The sequence below is a fragment of the Pleurodeles waltl genome, chromosome 1_2 (genome assembly GCF_031143425.1).
Source record: "Pleurodeles waltl isolate 20211129_DDA chromosome 1_2, aPleWal1.hap1.20221129, whole genome shotgun sequence".
Taxonomy (NCBI): domain Eukaryota; kingdom Metazoa; phylum Chordata; class Amphibia; order Caudata; family Salamandridae; genus Pleurodeles; species Pleurodeles waltl.
The window spans coordinates 71,467,864-71,486,121 of record NC_090437.1 but is presented as its reverse complement, the minus strand read 5'-3'; positions in this window follow the sequence as shown (position 1 = coordinate 71,486,121).

Sequence of the window (18,258 nt, the reverse complement as noted above, 5' to 3'; positions counted from 1 at the left end):
ATTTTAAGAAATCCAAATTTGTATATATAGGTACATGAAGGATTTGCAACCCTTAACGATCTTATGCAGAGATGTGATTGGTTGATAACACTTTAACAACAGAAGTGTTGTCAGCCATCTTGGGACTTGGCTAAATCTCTATCTCTTTCGTTCTCACTTTCTTTCTCTCTTTCTCTCCTTCAATGAATTTCTTCTACTCAGACACTTACGCACCCACCCACAACACTGATTTACGCATTCTCACACCCAGGCAGGGAATCTGGCAGCCACTCTCACCCTAGATACACCCTCTCACATCTATTCTCACACCCAGAAAGGCCTCAGCCAACTCGTACCGCGCATGGCTCAAGGGCCTTGTACAGCATGGGGATGAGTGGTTAGGGGGAGTTGGCTGGAGGGTCTGGCTGCAGGCCAGGTCTTGCGGGCATCCTCCCTGCGCACAGGTGAAGGCCGTACACAGTGCAAGTTTGGGTGCTTATAGGGGGTTGGCCTCATGGCCTGGCCAGAGGCTAGGCCCTGTAGCAAACCACCACCGTACACGGCCAAAGGCCGTGCGCAGCAGTAGTTGGATTAACGTATAGTAATGAAAATTACTATACGTTTAAAAAAAAATAGAAATTCACTCAAAAAAACAAAGGTTATAGGGACGTTATAGTTAGGAAATAGATTTTAAAAAAATAGAAATTCACTGAAAAAAACAAAGGTTAGAGGGCATTATAGTTAGTAAATAGATGTAAAAAACATAGAAATTCACTGAAAAAAACAAAGGTTACAGGGATGTTATACTTGGGTTAACCCTTCAAACCTACAAAACCAATGAAATTCAGCAGTGATAGTTAACTGAGCTAACTATAACTAGCGCCCCTATAATGCACTGATTATGACCTCGCATATTACATCACTCATAACATGGTGAGTGACATCACTCATGACATCACTGATGGCATCTAAAATGACATTAGAGATGAAATCACTGATCACATCATCCAATAGGTGTAAATACCTGTATCAATGTATGAATGGCTATATGAGTGGTTGTGTGGATTGAGTGGCTGAGTCATTTGCTGTATGGGATAGTAGGTAGATCTGTAGGTAGGGGCATGGGTTAGCAAGTCACTGTGTGAGTAGGTGTGTGGAATCGCATTTTACAGTTCTTAGGTATGCTATGCCTAGTGGCCCCTGTGATATACAATGACAATCTCTGTACAGGCCTATCATTAAGTAAAGAGGCCTACAAATGTAATTCGCTACTGCTAGGAACGCATTATGTTGCAAGGCTTGCTCTCTGAACAGCCATCATGAAATATCATCGTCATTGCATGCTAGCTGAAGCAACCTCCCTTCTGGAAAGTACCAGTCTGAGTACGTGATGTTCTCAAATTCTGTCACAAGATGGACCATGTGATATTAGGCACGTAGGCCACCTTGTGAAAAATCCTTTTCTATGCTTTTTGTTACTATATATGGCATAATAGGAAAAACTACCTTCAGCCATAATGGAGAAGTAGTCATACGTCAATCATACGTCAATGCCAAAGAACCAATAAGACGTTGAATTATGTTTGTGGTTTAATACTATAAAAGATTGTGTATTACTTCATTGTATTAGGCTGTTCGTGTACACTAGTACAGAGCATCCTCCTTGTACATGTTTTTTTATTCTATCCCTAATGAATTATTAAATGTTTATCTAGAAAGAGCTGGCTAACGGTCGTTTGTATCCTGAATTGGTGCTGAATAATTAGGCTTCTACATTTGGTGGAAGAATTGCGGTCTCGTTCAGCGGATAGCTCCCTTCAGCCCGGCTCCTGTTTCGGTTGGGGCGACAACTGACCCATTGGACAGGGCCCCTCCTGCGACAGAGGCTGGAGCTGTCGTGAGTATCTATTGCTGCTTCGTGGTCCTGCTCTCGCTGTTTGCTCTACGGTATTTTCGGTGTAAATATTGCGAAACAGGGAGGTAACTGGGGTGTTTTGTTAATATGTTTCCTGCATAGAATGGTTATGCATTTATGGTTAATATTTCTATTTGCCGTACCCCTTAGCCTGCTCTTTTTTTTATAATGATTTTTTTTTTTTTCTCTGTCTCCGGTGACATGCCAAGGGCATTTCTTCTTTTGTTGTCCTCTGTTGCGGGCTCCGCTAATGCACCTCGTGAAAACATTCAGATGGTTACCTATAACTATTCATCGGCTGCTGGCATTCTGTGTATTACACCATTTCCTTCCTCCCTGTGCTGCAGCTGTATACTTAGAATAGCTTCCTGTATTTCATGTAGCTTGTTACTGTTAAAAAAAAGAAGTCCGAGGAATAGAGGCAACTAGCGGTGTTGCTTCAGAGCACAGCGCGAGTCGCTGTTTGCAGTCCCCAGCCGGAGGGGCTGGGGCGGATAACTCTGGCCAGAGAGGGTGTTGTAGGCGCCAAGCCAACCCCAGGTTAAAAGGGCGTTGCCCAGATGTGGAATGGTAGTGGTCCGTTCCAGGGTCTATGTGTCCATTTAAGAGGAACTGGCAGGTGTTGTCAGCGTCCGTGTGTGTATAGGAGTGATAGTGGTTCATTCCAGTATCTGGATGATAGTGGTTCATTCCAGTGGAGCAGGCAGGCTCTGTTTGTCGTTTTAAACAATTGTTATGTTATCTGTTTCCTGTAATATTGCAGCTCTTTGAACAATGCTTATGGCATATTGAACTATCGGCTACTCATGTGAAATGGGGTAAACTACAGATGCTGGTTTGATCACGTGTGTGTGTGAAAGTGGTTTTTGAGCTATAAATACGTGTGTGTGCAAAAGTGGTTTTTGATTCATGAAGGAAGGGTTCACCACAAGGTGGTCCACTGTGATTTATTTGGACTGCATGCATTTGCGCTTTAGGATAAGAATTTTTAGAAAATGTAAGACTAGGTGGGTGGACTCCTGGGCGACATAATACAGATTTTTATGACAATTGACTGATTTAATCTGCAAACATCACACAGTACAAACACCGCCCTGCACTCACTACATATTTGATACAAGGGGTGGGAGTAGGATCACCCCACAGGGCTAGTTGTACTGTGACCCTTGTCTATGGTTCTGCCGTCACATGTGGTTGCCTGACTTGTTCACCGCTATTGCATTATCTGTGTGTCACTGGCCAAGGATCTGGTCCAGTTTCCAATATCATAAAGCCGCACCCTGCCCCAGGGCAGGAAAGCAAGGGTGTAATATTTTGCATTTTTCCCTCCTGACTATTCTGTCATCTCTTGATTCGCCCCAAAGGACACCAGTGTAGACCCCGTCACTAGCACCTTGGGTACTGTCTGATTTCAAACTTTGTGTGAGCTAAGGTGGACATGGCTGGCTGAAATTGTGGCATGAATGCAGACCGGCTTGCTTCCTGCTTTTACTAATAAATAATTGCGGCTGGCAGAGAGAGGCTGCGTGCGTGAATGTACCCATTGTTATCCCTTCTGTGTCATGGGGTATGAGCGGTGTAAAAAAAATACACCGACATCCTACTGTTTTCTGGAGCGATTGTAATTGTCTTCGTGTTATGTAACAAAAGGCTAGGGTAAGACAGTCACAAGGAACCCTCTTAGTAAAGGCAAACTAGAGACACATCAACATAGCCCCAAGGATAGTCCAGCATACCAAATAGCAACGAAAGAAGGCCTATATGCACTACTGTACTTAGACTTTGACTTTGCAAGGAAACTGACAGTAGTGTTTCCGTGGCTTTGCGGACATGTGTGGTGCTTTACAATGCCGCCTACATACTAGTAGCATATGGGATGTCCCTTGAATGTGGGGCTGTCCTGTATGTGGAGGATAAAAAATAAATTTAAAAAAACTGAACTGAAGAATGGTTTCCTCCACATGGTGGGGGGGCTGACAAGGGCAGGGGAGATTGGAGGACAAAAAAAAAAATAGAGATAATAGGGGCTTGTCAAGCTCTCCTCCTGTGGCGAGTGCACAGTCACAGGAACAAAACATCGATTTTGTTTGGGGACATTTGGGAAATACACTACAGCCTGAGGGCACCACAACAGGGACCAAACACTCTGAGCTGGCTCTACAACAGCAGGCAGAGACGGAACGTGAAAGCCGCACCCTGGCATGGCGTTTGATGGATGAGGAAGTGAAAAATAAAAGCAAAACGTAAGAGACCTTGTGAAAGAATTAGACAGTTATTCCATAGCCAGGGTAAAGAGGAAGTGGTTAACGCAATTAGAAAACATGAACAGAAGTACGAACAGATATCAAATGAAATGGAAAGGTGTATTGGCAAGGGGCGAGCGGGATCACACAATTTACTAAGGGATATGTCCACGTATGCACATCACACAATCCATAACATCAAGATGTGGAAGGAGGTGCTCAGCAATACAAACACACAGCTGGAGATCACAAGACACAGGCCCTCATTACGATTCCGGCGGGCGGCGGAGGCCGCCCGCCAGAATTCCGCCCTCCATAATACCGCTCCGCGGTCAGAAGACCGCAGAGGGTATTATGAGTTTTTCCCTGGGCTGGCGGGCGGTCTCCAAAAGACCGCCCGCCAGCCCAGGGAAAAACTCCCTTCCCACGAGGATGCCGGCTCGTAATAGAGCCGGCGGAGTGGGAAGGTGCGACGGGTGCTGTTGCACCCGTCGCGTATTTCACTGTCTGCAAGGCAGACAGTGAAATACATTTTGGGGCCCTCTTACGGGGGCCCCTGCAGTGCCCATGCCGTTGGGATGGGCACTGCAGGGGCCCCCAGGGGCCCCGCGACTCCCCCTCCCGCCATCCGGTTCCCGGCGGGAGAACCGCCAGGAACTGGATGGCGGGAGGGGGAGTCGGAATCCCCAAGCCGGCGCAGCTTGAGGATTCCTTGGGGCAGCGGGAAACCGGCGGGAGACCGCCGGTTTCCCTTCTCTGACCGCGGCTAAGCCGCCGCGGTCAGAATGCCCCGCGGGGCACCGCCGGCCTGTCGGCGGTGCTCCCGCGTGCCGCGGCCCTGGCGGTTCTATACCGCCAGGGTCGTAATGAGGGCCACAGTCTCTCGACGTACATAAAAATGTACAGAGTTAAACAGAATAATAGCCATGGGAAGGGCTGCTTTGGAAGGATCTGGATACATTGTTTAGCATTATTGTACCATGAGATTTGTGGGAGGATTTTAAGAAGGCGAAACACTGGCCTGAAATATGTGACCACTACTCCAATTACTACACTATCATTTGGCACTAGACTGAGTATGGGAAAGGTTTGCAAGTAGACAAGGGATGGCTGTAACATGCTTACACACTGTAGAAAATTTAAGTTTAATTGTTAAGTTATCACACGTAATAAGACACAAAATTCTGACTTTATTACTTGTTAATGGCTTTAAAAGCACTGCAAAGAACATTGTACAGCGAAAATAAAAGCGTCAAGATAACTCCAGTGATTAATGTACCTGCTGGGGAGGAATGAGAGTTTTGGACAGTGGCATTTTTGACTGAAAGGTAGTGCAGATGGTTAATATGCAGGCTGCAAAGGATGTGTATCATGAAAAGAACAGTATTTTATGTGGATGGCACAGTGGGTTACTGCTTTTGTCACAGAGATTCTTTAGTTACTGTACAGTTCATAATAGTAATCTAGCACAGTGAGCTATGAACTGCAATTAAGGAGCTGCATGCCAACTGCATAGCACAAATTAGAAAGATGTTTTTTCCCAGTCTTTCATTTTAAAGTGCTGTAAAGTGCTCCAACACCTACACTGGTATGAGAGATGCTATAATAAAAATTAATTACATGTGACAAAAAGGATAGGGAGAGAAGAGAGGCACTTATGGTTTACTTCCTTTCCCCACCACATATTTATGTATAAAAGCTTTCTTAGATCTTATGTACCTAAAAATAATAACAGAAATAGCCCCGGAGATAATTTTTAAAAAAATTGCCCGAAGGATTCACCTTTCCTAAGTAAAACTAAAAATTGAAAAGTTAGTCGCCGAGATGCAGCACCAACATTTCCAATAAAATGTTTAGATTTTTGCATATTTTTTCAATATAAAATAATTATTTCATGTTTGAAATTTAAATCGTGCAAATTGCTTGGGGGTACCTGGCTTCCAGTAATGTTTCACTGGTGGTCCCCAGGAGTAAAAGGTTAGGAACCACAGGTGTACAACAAAGGTTGCCAAAATTCTTACAGTGAACAAATTTAGTCTTGAGGGAACAGAGGATTCATTTGCAGCAGTTAACAATATGTTGTCAGGAGTGTGGAATTTTATAAAATGTCTAATTGTCCATGGGACAGTTTGTGTCATCAGTCTACTTGTCCTGTAAAAACACATGCATATTTTCCTCCTGCTAAAATGGTGTTTACAAATATTGTCTAGGAGTTCGATTTCCTGGTCTGCCTCATTAAATGCTAGCTCATGTATAAAAGCTGTGAATCTGCACTAATGCAGGAACAGATACCATGGGTGCACTTTGTGATTTTCTTTAAGAATTCTGCCATAAACTGGTTATCACAGACCTTTTGTTATTTGAATTATGTCTCTCTGTTTATTGACTGGCTTGAGTGGTAGTGACACCATTCTGCTCTTCTATACGAAGCATATTGGCACAAAGTAGTTTTGGCACAAAGTAGTTTTGTTCATGCCAGGAACTACTATGGCAATGTGTAACTTTGATGAAAAGGTTACATTGATTTTTCCGTTATGAATATAAATTTTGGAAATAACACCATGCATCTGCACATTTTACTAAATGATGCTTCAAAGAAATGACACCTAAAATATCATGGTAGTTTAGCAGAATGTTTCTTTCCTAGTTACATTGTTTGTGAAGATATTTTGAAAGCAAGTAATAGCAAATTTTGCTTTCAAGCTTCTGCAGATATTTGCATCTGATGAGAGAGCATTCTGGAAGAATTGTGCTGGGCATTTGTTTACGGTAATTCCATACCCCTGGTTGTGTATTTCTTCATAGCTCTATAGAGTACATACTAATAATTTAGTCATGTTCAATGACAGAAGAGATATAGAAATTAACAGAAGAGTTACTATGTGCTGAATTGTAAATAATATAAGGAAATAATAGATATATAAAAATGTGGGTTCTTGTTGAGGTGTAGAGTGAGTTAGTTATGTGATAACAAACTTGTGGGTTCTTGTTGGGGCGTACAGTGAGTTAGTTATGTGATAACAAACTTCTACTAAGGTGTATTGATATTTAAAATAAACATATTAGTGCAGTAATAATAATTACACATGACGTGTTAGTGACTGATCGATTTCACTTAATAAGAGGCTAAAAGAAAATAACACAAGTGGATGTTTAAACATCTGCAGTACATGTAGTATATTGAAGTCATGTGACTGCAACCAGGGTGTCAAAAGGGCAATGAATGGGTAAAAATGCAGCACATTTGTCACAAATGTGTTTTATTTTTATTGTATTTTATTTTATTGTATTTATCTGCGAGGTCCCTGTATTAAATTGTGGCAGTTAAGATTACCTTCCCCATTTCTGAAAACCACAGACTCTGGGCATGGCTCCAAGGGCAAAGCCACGGATTGTTGCGATATGTTACCATGACGGACCAAGTAGAATTGTAGAATAAATGTAGAGCTGAATGTTAGTTAATTTTAAAGTTTATAGGATTTTTTTATATACACCCTGGACGCATGATGTATGTATCTACGTATATATATGTGCATATAATTGGCGGCAGGAGGAGTATTTTTCTATCCATGTTTTTTCCTAGGTTTCAGAACATGGACGAGAAGATGTGGTTTCTGTATCCGTCTGTCTATGTTACGTTTTATGTTTTCATAATTAATGGGAGTCTTCCGTGGTACATCTTAATGTGCACAGTGACATGGATTGCCTTCATGTGTTGGTAGATTGCAACTAAATATTCTCCAAACTGGTTTTGGGTATTGAAAATACCTATATTAGGATAGAGTTATTACTACCTTAGGATGTGCTATGTAGTACTGCAATACAGCTATGAGTAATATACTTCTGATGATGAGGGTGCCAAATATAAATAAATAAAATAAATATAATATCTTAAAGGAACATCAGCATTTCAGAACATCACACTTGTACGAGAAAGGGGAAGTGACTTCTGATGGCGGTGATGCCTGCAAAGTCCCAACCCTTCCAGCATTGATGCAGATATTGTGGGTGTTGAAATAGAATAATAGGATACAATGCTATGTTAAAAAATATACTGGCTGTATACCAGTGTAACATGTGTTTTCTCCTGACCTTTGGATCACCATTTGTTTGGTGAAATAGTTTGTGTGAATATTCCACTATTACTGAGTGTAAGTGTTATTTATTTTTTGAGAGTTGATTTCAGTTTAAGAGTGTGCTAGTTACCCCATAAACCAGTCAGATATGTCCCTTTATAAGATTTTGTGCATCTGCTGAGCGGTTTTAGATTGATGCACTACCGCTTGCTTCATTGGTCAAGAAAGGCACCCTTGACAAAGTTGTCAAAGTGAGCACCGACTGAGATACTGTTTGACTGGCCTATGAACATGTCTGGTGCTGAGAAGTTATTACCTGATAAGACATTTTGACAGCAGTTTGCATTACCTTCAGCATTAGGTGCTGCAGGCCCTTCCTGGCTGGACAACACTACCTGGACATGATCTCCAACAGGGAGATTGGGCTTGGGTCACCTGAGAAGTAGGAGGGACTGACCTCCTGGATCCAGAGCTATTACACCAAAAAGGTACACCACCGGAATACGACTGCATCCTGGAGACTGGGTGTGGGTAAAGGCCACACCAGACGTCACTGCCTTCAACCACAGTGGAAGGGACCACACCCAGTCCTGTTGACAACAGCCACAGCAGTCAAGTGTGAGGGCATCACATCCTGGGTCCATACCTCACACACCAAGAAGGCCGCTGGACCAAAGGACGACCAGCCGCCAACAAAGTTGCCGATGAGAGTAATGCCACCTTCACCACAGCGGTACAACCTTCGTTCAACAAGCGCCACCAGCCAACACTGACGGAACTGCTCGTGCTACACTCCCACAGGAGTCGGAGAGTGTAAGCGGGTTCCCCAGTACACCAGAGCATTGTTCTTGGACTGCTCGTGCTGCAACCCCACAGGAGTCAGAGGGTGCAAGGGGGTCCTTCAAGACACCCGGATACTCTTTCAGAACTGCTCGTGCTACTCTCCACAGGAGTCGGAGAGTCAAGCAAGGCCACTTAAGTATTAAAGACATCAGGATATAAACGAACAGAATACTAAAAGTCCGCTAGAAAAAGTTGCGCCAAGAGGTACAGATCCCAGTCCTACGGAAGCGGCTGGTCACTAGGATCAGTGCGGCTTGTAGCCCCATTGGGAGGTGCCTCTTCCAATTAGGAATATAGCAAAAATAGGACAAAAGGGCCATCCCTCGGGTCAGTGGAATATCGCACCCAACTCCCTTAGAACTGGACATTGGGATTCATCCCTTTATACTCTGCATAAATACAAGTGTCAAATAGAATTCGACGTCGCCCCGAAAATATACAGAAGGAATAGACTACTCGTGTGGCACTCCTACAGGAATAAGGAGGTACCAAAGGTTACATACCAATAGAACTGGTTTCAAGTGCTAGCCACATCCGACCACACCCTATAAGGCGACATGGATTTCAGATTACAACGTAAGAAAAAGGAGCAGAAGAAGTGGCCCGTGGTGGTCACAGCATTATTTACCCCGGTAGCAGCTATAGGACTAACAACAATCCTGATAGTATATAAAGACGACATACATATTCCATGGCTCAACCAGGAACACTACATCCCCAAAAGTGGCCAAGGTGAAAGAGCAACCAGTGGTGAGAACAACAATATCTTAAAACAACATGAGAGGGTGGAGGATAAAACAAAATGGGTGAAATATACAAAATGGAAAGAAGATGGAGAAGATTATAAGGACAATACATTTGTGCAAATGTTATCAATGCACAAAGAACTAGCAAATGTGTCTGATTGTTATATATGTACCCACCTACCGACCACTAGCCAGGAGAAAAGAAATTACATTCAAATGCCCCTCACAGAATTCGTGGCATGTAACATATTAGATAATATGTTAGGGGGAAAGTTAAAAGGAATGAGAACAGGGAAAAGAAAAAAGGAGAGAATAAGAGAAAATATAAACAAAGGAGAAATGAGGAGAAAAAGGGATGACCATGGTTTGGAAGATGAACCTTATGTAGGTGATATGCAAGGAAAATTGGTAGAAAGAGTGTAAAATAAATTGAAGGAAGAAGATAGAAGGAGAAGAAAGAAGTGTAGGAGATTAGATCCGAAGAAAGAAGAAGAGAATTTATTGAATGCATTTACAACAGAAAGAGGGAAGGGTTACACTGAAAGGGATCATGGCTCAGAACAACGAAGACTATGTCTGGCCATAGATACAGAAATAAAGGCACCATGGTGTTTCAAATACTCAAGAGGTAACGCAGACACTAGCAAAAACGGAATTGATGTGGGACATAGTATTTGCAATACAACATTGAGCCTGGACTACAAAAGAAATGACACAACAGGCTTGTCCATAGGCCTGACACCTCCCAAAGGAATATTTATTATATGTGGGACATCGGCATTTTTTAAATTGCCAGCAGGATGGCAAGGTACCTGCTACCTAGCATTCTTGCTACCAAAAATGGCGCATAGAACAGAATTACAGAAGGGGGAAAAGAGAACACTAGGCGGGGTGCGCAGGAAGAGGACACCAACGTGGGTGGATGAGGTAATAGTAATAGAGGGGATCATAGTGATGCGATTAGGGATAGCACACTCACAATATGAAATTCACAGATTGGCCGAATTAGTGGAAGGGCTAGCCAGCAACACCGCAGCAGCCTTAGGGAACATCACTGAGGAACTCAGAGAGATGAGGGCAGTTGTAATCCAGAATAGGCTTGCGCTAGACACCGTCCTGGCAAAAGAGGGAGGGGTCGGTACCGTGATCCATCAGGAATGCTGCGTGTATACACCGGATAACAATGGGAATATAAGAAAGGAAATAGAGGATATAAAAAAGGTAGAAGAAGGAGCTGGGAAAGTGGCAGATGGGACAGACGTCGATGGAATGCTGGATGGAATAGCAGCATGGTTCAGGGGTTGGGGTACCTGGTTGGTAGAGGTACTAGTGTTAGGGATCGTGGCACTGATAACAATATATGTGCTGATACCAGTTTGTCCATCCTTCCTGGCCCTACTCTTGGGAAAAAATAAAATAAAAAAACTGTCACCAGAAACGCACACATTATCGAAGAAAAAGATATAAGGATGACAACAGGGATGAGCAAGAGGTATAAATGAGAGCAATACACCATGACCCTTAGATTTGTCATTGAGTATCAGAGGGCGGAATGTGGAATCTCATTTTACAGTTCTTAGGTATGCTATGCCTAGTTGCCTCTGTGATACACAATGACAATCTCTCACAGGCCTATCATTAAGTAAAGAGGCCTACAAATGTAATTCGCTACTTCTAGGAACGCATTATGTTGCAAGGCTTGCTCTCTGAACAGCCATCATGAAATATCATCGTCATTGCATGCTAGCTGAAGCAATCTCCCTTCTGGAAAGTACCAGTCTGGGTACGTGATGTTCTCAAATTCTGTCACAAGATGGACCATGTGATATTAGGCACGTAGGCCACCTTGTGTAAAATCCTTTTCTATGCTTTTTGTTACTATATATGGTATGATAGGAAAAACTACCTTCAGCCATAATGGAGAAGTAGTCATACGTCAATCATACGTCAATGCCAAAGAACCAATAAGAAGTTGAATTATGTTTGTGGTTTAATACTATAAAAGATTGTGTATTACTTCCTTGTATTAGGCTGTTCGTGTACACTAGTACAGAGCATCCTCCATGTACTTGTCTTTCTATTCTACCCCTAATGAATTATTAAATGTTTATCTAGAATGGTCATTTGTATCCTGAATGGGTGCTGAATAATTAGGCTTCTACAGGTGTATTTGCTTCACTAAGTGCGTCTGTGAGTGGCTGTATAGGTGAGTGAGTGGATTTCAGAGTGGTTATCTGGGCAAGTGAATGGGTGTCATTGTTTTGATGAGTGAATTGGTGATGCAGTTATTGAATAGGTGATTGAGAGGGTGTATGAATGGCCATAAGTATAAGAGAGTAGCTGTGTCACTCACTTTATGTGAGAGTGAGTGGGTGTATGAGTGACTCTTTCCTAAAGTGAGTGGGTGTGTCAGTTTTTGTATGGTGAGAGAGTGAATGTGTGGGCAGTTGTGTTGGTGAGTGACTGGGTGTGTGAATGGCTACATGGCTGACTTACTGGGTGTGTGAGTGCCTGTACATGTGATTGACTGGATGTGTGAATAGTTGTGATGTCATCAGTGATGTCATAAGCAGTGCATTATGGCGGCGCCAGTTATAGTTAGCTCAGTTAAGTATAACTGCTCAATTTCACTCGTTTTGTAGGTTTGAAGTGTTAACCTAACTATAACGCCCCAGTATCCTTTGTAACCTTTGTTTCTTTCAGTGAATTTCTGTTTTAAAAAAAATCTATTTCCGAACTATAATTTCTCTCTGACCCTTGTATATATATATATATATATATATATATACATATAGATATATATATATATATATATATATGTATATATATATATCCATCACCATGGTGACGGAGTAACCCATCTGCCTAGTTCTAAATCAGGCCTTAAGTATTTTATTAAAAATTATAACTTTAAAACTACTTACACTGTTCACACATACTACTAAAATTACCATTTACACAAAATAACACATTTTCATGCCACTTTACATCTATATTTGTTAACACACTTTCACGCTACATTTATTTAATTTACCACATTCCACTGTACCCATTACACTCTATGACACTCCACTCTAAGCCACTACAATCTATGCAATTACACTTTATACCACTCCATTCTATGCCGCTCGACTCTATGCTAATTCACTGTATGCCACTCCACTGTACCCCACTCATCTCTACATCACTCTTCTCTACACCACTTAATTTTATGACACTCCAGTACACTCTAATATAATGTATACCCTTCCACTCTACACTATTCCACTGTACACTGTTCCACACAACTCATCACTACAACACTACACTCTACGCTATTACATTCTATGCCATTCCACTGTATGTCACTTCAGTGTACACTACTTCTGTGAACACTATTCCTCTGTATACCACTGCACTGTACACCACTCCCCTATGTGCCATTCCATTCTATGACAATCCAGTGTATGCCATTACTCTGTTCATCACTGCTTTCAACAGCACTACACTTTACACTACTCTACTGTACACCAATTCAATCTACCATAGTACATTCTACGATATTGCACTGCACCACACTCTATGCCACTCTACTCTATGTTATTCCAGTATATGCCACTCCATTTTCTGTCACTACACTGACACCAGTGGCACCCAACCTTATTCCACTCCATAACACTCCACTGTCCCCGACTCCACTGAATGTCACTCCACTCTCTGCCACTACGCTCTGTACTCTTCCCTTGTTTGCCGCTCCACTCGACAACACTCCACTCTACGGCACTCCACTGTACCCTATTTCTCTGTGTGTCACTACACCAGTAACACCCAAAGTTATTCCACGCCATACCACTCCATTGTATAACACTCTCCTGTATGCCAGTCCACTCTATCCCACTTCACTCAATGTCACTACACTCTATACTATCCCACTGTACGCCACTCCACTCTACAAAACTCCACTGTACACAACTCTACAGAACCCTGTTTCATTGTATGCTACTACACTCTACTCCACTACACTGTGTGTTCCCACTCTACAACACTCCACTCTATGGTAATCCACTCTACAACACTCCACTTTACATCAATACCCAATATGCTACTCCACTATATGCCACTCGAGTCTAGGCTAATCCACTGTATGCCACCACACAATGCCTCTTTCCACTGTACACCACTCCAGTGTCTGCTATTCTACTCTACGCCACTCAACTCTATGCAATTAGACACTACACCTTTCCATTCCATTAAGCTCCACTCTACCCTACTCCATTGTACGCTGTTCCACTGTATGCTACTCCAGTATATGCCACTCCACTCTGTACTTTTACAATGAACACCACTCCTCTCCACTCTATGCCAGTCTACTCTATCACACCCAACTGTCCACTACTCCATTCTGTGCCACTCCACTGAATGCCACTCTGCCTTACCCTATTCGACTGTGTGCCATTCCACCCTAACACACACCAGTTTATGCCACTGAACTGTATGCCACTCTACTCTATCCAACTCCACTCTACGCCACTCCATTCTATGCCACACAACTCTTTTTCACTTCACTCTATGTCACTCCAGTCTACATCACTGCACTGTACGCCACTTGACTATGCACCACTCCATTCTACGATAACGCACTGCATGCTATTATACTGTACATCACTCAGTTCTATGCAACTTCGCTGTATGCCAATCCACTCTACCCTACTATATTCTACTCTATTTCACTGTACAACACTCAATTCTATGCCACCCCACTATATGCTATTCCAATATATGCCATTCCACTCTATGGGCCAGAGGTAGGAAACTCCAATTTTGCGAGTTGCAAATTGCGAGTCTGACCGACTCGCAATTTGCAACTCGCAAAATTGGATGCAGAAAGGTGTCTCAGACACCTTCTGCGACTCGCTATGGGGTCGCAAAGACCCACCTCATCAATATACATGAGGTGGGTCGCAGTTTGCGACCCCATAGCGAGTCCCTGCACTCACAGGGATGGTGGCCTGCTGTAGTCAGCAGACCTCCATGTCTGTGACTGCTTTTTCAATAAAGCAGTTTTTTTTTTCATTTTGCAGCCCGTTTTCCTTAAAGGAAAACGAGCTGCAAAATGAAAACTAAACCAAAACCATTTGGTTTTGTTTTTTTCCGAGTAGGCAGTGGTCCATAGGACCACTGCCTGCTCTGACAAAATATTTTTTTTGGCATTCACAAAGGAGAAGGGGTCCCATGGGGACCCCTTCCCTTTTGCAAATGAGTTACCACCAGTGTGACACTGGTGGTAACTGCGAGTTGGTTTGCCACCGCATTCGCGGTCACAAAGCAACTCTGAATTGCGATGCGGTCGCAAATAGGAAGGGAACACCCCTTCCTATTTGCGAGTCGCATTCCCAGATTGCGAGTCGGTACTTGGGAATGAGCATCGAGTTCAGCCTTTTGCATGCCGCAAACTGCGTTTTTCGCAGTTTGCGACATGCAAAAGGCTTCGAACATCTGGCCCTATGTCACTACAATGTACACCAGTAATAGTCAACATTATTCAACTCTACACCACTCCACTGTATGTAACTCAACTGTATGCTACAATAGTCTATGCCACTCCAGTCTATGCTATTCCACTGCACCCTACTACAGTGTACCTCACCCCACTCTAAGTCTTTCTACTCTACTCCACTGTATGCCACTCCACTCTATGCTATTCCACTCTATGCCACACCACTCTACCCCACTCCAGTGTTCACTATTCCACTGTTTACCACTCAACGCTACACTTCTCCACTATACACCACTCCACTCTATGTCACTCCACTCTATGCAACTCTATAAAACTGCGGTATTCCACTGTACACCACTCTATTCTAACACACTGCACTGTATGCCACTGTACTGTACATCAATCCACGCTATATGCCAACACACTCTAGAGTATTCCACTGTACTCAACTACGTTGAAAGAAAATCCACTCTATGCTATTCCACTCCACTCCTACACTAATAAACGCTGCTCCACTGTATGCCACTTCAAACAATGCAACTCCACTCTACGCCAGTCCACTCTATGCCACTCCACTCTATGCCACTCCACTCTATGTCACTCCACTCTATGTCACTCCACTCTATGTCACTCCACTCTATGCCACTGCACTCTATGCCACTGCACTTTACATCACTCCACTATATACCACTCCACTCTATGACAATCCAGTGCATGCTGTTACACTGTACATCACCCCATTCTACACCCCTCTACTGTATGCCACTTCATGCTACCTCAATCCATGCTAACATTCTACACTCTACCCTATTCCATGGTACAACACTCCATTCTATGCCACTATAGTGTATGCAATTCCACTCTATGCTACCCCACTCTGTCACTACACTGTACACCAGTAACACTCAATGTTATTCCACTCTACAGCTCTCCACTGTACACTGAATGCCACTACACAGTATGCCACTACACTATTCCACTTTATGCCACTCCACTCTAGAACACTACGCTCTATGCAACTCCACAGTATACTATTATACTGTAGACCACTATCTTCTACCCCACTGCTCTCTACCTCACTCCACTCTACACCACTCCACTGTACGCTATTCCACTGTATGCTGCTCAACTGTAAAACACTCCAGTTTGTGCCACTCCACTGTATGCCACTATGCTATACACCAATGAACTCCACACTATTCCACTGTACTCATCTCCAGTATACGACACTCCACTCTATGCTACTCCACTTTATGCCACTCCACTCTACTCCTACTCTACACTATTCCATTGTATGCTGCTCCACTCAACGTCACTCTACTGTACCCCACTCTACTCTACCGCATACATTGTACACGACTAGACTGTATGCTCAGTCTACTCTATGCAACTCTACTGTATGCTACTCTACTGTACGCCACTCCTATGTACGCTATTGTACTCTATGCCACTCCACTCTTTGCCTCTCCACTATTGGGTTTCATACACTGTATATGGAGGCGCACAAGTTATAATAATGTGAAGTTTTTGGGTAAAATATAAATGAAAAGGTATGAGTTTAGAATTGTAACTTTTTGTGCATTCTACCTTTTGTTTGTAGATAAATGATAAATAAAGTTATATAATTTAAAAGTGGTACATCAATTATATAGTTAAGGTATAACTAAAACTGAAGAAGTTCTAATGCTTGTTTATTTTAAGCTTGGTTTGTATAGAAAGAATAAAGTTTTCCTATGGACAGAGTTGTCATCAATGATGTCAGATTTCACCACTAATGCTATCAATGATGCCACTGAACTCATCATGGGTGTAACATGTGAGGTGACAAGCAGTGCATGGCGTGGGCTCGGATTATAGTTCCTTAGGGCACGAGTTATAATTATTTGAGATAACTATAACTGGTACATTTCAGTGTTTTTTTCTGTTTAAAATGGTACGTTGTCATTCAGATTTTCACTTAAGGATCACATTACTTTAACCTTTGTTCTTTCACTGAATTTCTAAGGTTTAATAGAAATTCACTTTTATTAGTGTGTCTGACTTCAGGGGATGGGGCCTCCAGGGCTGTAATCGACCTGGGGAGGGGGGCCTCATGTATGTCGCTCCCCATTTAAAAAAATAAAAAAATAAATAAATATGGTTTGACCCTCCTGAACCTGGCCTAACCCTGGGGTTATTTAAAGAAAAACATTATGGTGGGTCATTATTTTTTTTTGCCACAGTGCCACTGCAGAACAGCTGGGTCATGGCACAAAAATTAACTTTAGCTCTGTGAAGGGGGATCTCTCTGGACCCTCCATAAGCACTAAGGAGACAGACTATCTCTACCCTGCCCTCCTATATTGTTTTCTTTATGTATTTTCAGGAAAGGGGACTCAGAGTCAGATGTAGAAAGGTAATTGTTTGTGATTACCCAATAGCAATTTTTTGTGATTCGCTCTTTGGTAATTGCAAACCCCCATGTACAAATGATTGTATTACACATTTTATGATGCCCAGTGGGTGGCAAATAGACCTATCTCATTAATACAAATGAGGTAGTTCTCGCTTTGTGACCTATTGGGAATCACTAAAATCACAGGGATTGTGGCCTGCTGGGGTCAGCAGACCCACCAGGTCTGTGATTACTTTGAAATAAAACAGTCTTTTTTTTTATTCAGCCACCTATACTCAAAGGAAAATGAGATGCCTTTTACAAAAACAATTAAACGCTTTTGTTTAATTTTTTTAAGAATAGGCAGTGGTCCATGGGACCACTACCTGCTCTTAAATATGTTTTTACAAACATTCACAGAGGAGAAAGGGTCACTTGGGGACCCCTTCCTATTTGCGGATGGCTTACCACCTACTTGAAGTAGGTGGTAAAATGTGAATGAAAAGCATTCACACAAACCACTGCGATTTTATATTAGGAAAGGATGCCCTAAACACTCACCCTCCTAATCCCAAATTACAAACCCAATTTACGATTCAGTAATAG